At 39.6% G+C, this 2,082-nt stretch overlaps 1 pseudogene; it reads left to right on the top strand.

Annotated features, from left to right (window-relative positions):
- Window positions 1-362: 362 nt before the first annotated feature.
- LOC103646220 (uncharacterized) lies at window positions 363-965 on the top strand (annotated as a pseudogene).
- The last annotated feature ends 1,117 nt before the right edge of the window (window positions 966-2,082 follow it).

Raw genomic sequence — 2,082 nt, 5'->3', positions numbered from 1 at the left:
CATCCTTTCCCGATAGGTTCATTCCTAAATCAACAACATCCCAAAATACTTGGGTGGAGTGAGTATAGATGACTTTTTATTTTAATACTCCATCACGAATAATCATCACCATCAAATTGTGGTGGTCTTCCTAATGGTAATGAAAGTAGAGGAGTATGTTCAGAAATGCGAGGATATTGAAAAGGAATTTGGTTAGATTTAGCCGTCTTGCGCTCATTGCGCTTTGAGTAAGTCGATTCGGCTAGATGTCGAAGGCGAGGATGTTATGTGAAAGGGAAATATGGTTAACCATTTCCTATAAAGTAATTTTGGTGGTTGATGGTCAACGCAAACAAATGGACTAACTAGTTTGTCTAGATTTCATGTATTATAGGTGCATAAGGTTCAACACAAACCAAGAAAGAAATCAAGTCAGAGACACAATATTATTGGAGCAAAAGGAATTGAGTGTGCTAAAAAATGGCGCACCAGACAGTGTCCGGTGCACCAGGCCGTACGATTTCAAACCAGCCACTCTCGGGAATTCCAGGGCGCGTTCCGCTATAATTCACCGGACTGTCCGGTGAGCCAGCAGAGCAACGACTCCCTACGCGCCAACGATCGACTGACAGGATGAACAGTGCAGCACAGTGTCGCACAGAAGTCGGAGCAGCGAAGTTAGAGGGGCACCGGACTGTCCGGTGCTGCAAGAAGACAAAGCCTCCAACGGTCGACCAGCTCCGAACCCTAACGGTTGGGTGATGTGGTGGCGCACCGGATAAGGAACAGTGCCTGTCCGGTGGCGCACCGGACTGTCCGATGCACCCATCGCCAACAGCCTTCCCAACGGCTATGGAAGTGGTTGGGGGCTATAAATACCCCCAACCACCTCATTCATAACCATCCAAGCATTCCAAACATCGCATTCAATTCAAGAGCAAAAGAATCCACTGCAAGACACATCAAATAGATTGAATCCTCTCTAAGCCTCCAAATCAACTCAATTCCATTAGGGACTTGAGAGAGAGTGTTTTTGTGTTCTTTGTTGCTCTTGTTGCCTGGCTTGGCCTTTTTCTTTCCCCATTCTTATTCTCAAATGCTTTGTAGGCAAAGCAAGAGACATCAAGTGTGTGGTGGTCCTTGCGGGGTCTTAGTGACCCGTGAGATTAAGGAAGAAGGCTCACTCAATCTAAGTGATCGTTTGAGATAGGGAAAGGGTTGAAATAGACCCGATCTTTGTGACCTCCTCAACGGGGACTATGTTCTTTGGAACCGAACCTCGGTAAAACAAATCACCGTGTTCACTCGCCTTGATTCTTGTTTGATTTGTTCTCCTCTCTCTTTTCGGACTTGAATTTAATTCTACCGCTAACCCCCGGCTTTAGTGTGTGCTTAAGTTTATAAATTTCAGATTTCGTCTATTCACCCTCCTCTATGCAACTTTCATTATGCTATACTCCCTCCATCCCAAAAAATAAGGCATATTTTTTTTGGAGAAGTCTTTAAAGTGAAATTTTGACCATGAATTTCTTTTGAAATATGACATCAACAAATACAAAGTAAGCATCATATTAAAGTATTTTTGAATATAAATTCAAGTATATAACATGCGTATACTAAAAATATATGATTTTTTATTGAATTGTTGGTCAAAGTTTTAAAATATTGGCTTTACTAAAAACATGCGGGCCTTATTTTCTTTGATGGAGGGTGTAATATATAAAAATCGCAACAATGCATAAACAACTAACTAGTATAGTTAGAATGTACAAACGAGAGGATGTGGGAGGAGGAACAATTAGAGTTAGCCTAGGATGTTTGATTACCCAAACTAAATTTAGATCATGTAACATTAAATATTTAAATAGTAATTATGAGTATTAAATATAGGCTTAATAATTTCATGTCATCTTTTAGTCTCCATCTGCATAATTAGTTTTAGAATTAAACTATATGTAATATCTATAATTATTATTTAAATATTTGATGTGGCATACACTAAACTTTAAAGTTATTTTTAGAAGAAAGTTACTAGAGGAGATTATAGTCTAGAGACTAAAATTAAATACTAGTAACAACAAGCTTTTAGCTCATCCAAGCTCC

The sequence above is a fragment of the Zea mays genome, chromosome 2 (assembly GCF_902167145.1).
Source record: "Zea mays cultivar B73 chromosome 2, Zm-B73-REFERENCE-NAM-5.0, whole genome shotgun sequence".
Lineage (NCBI taxonomy): Eukaryota > Viridiplantae > Streptophyta > Magnoliopsida > Poales > Poaceae > Zea > Zea mays.
This window is presented reverse-complemented; position numbering and strand designations above follow the sequence as displayed.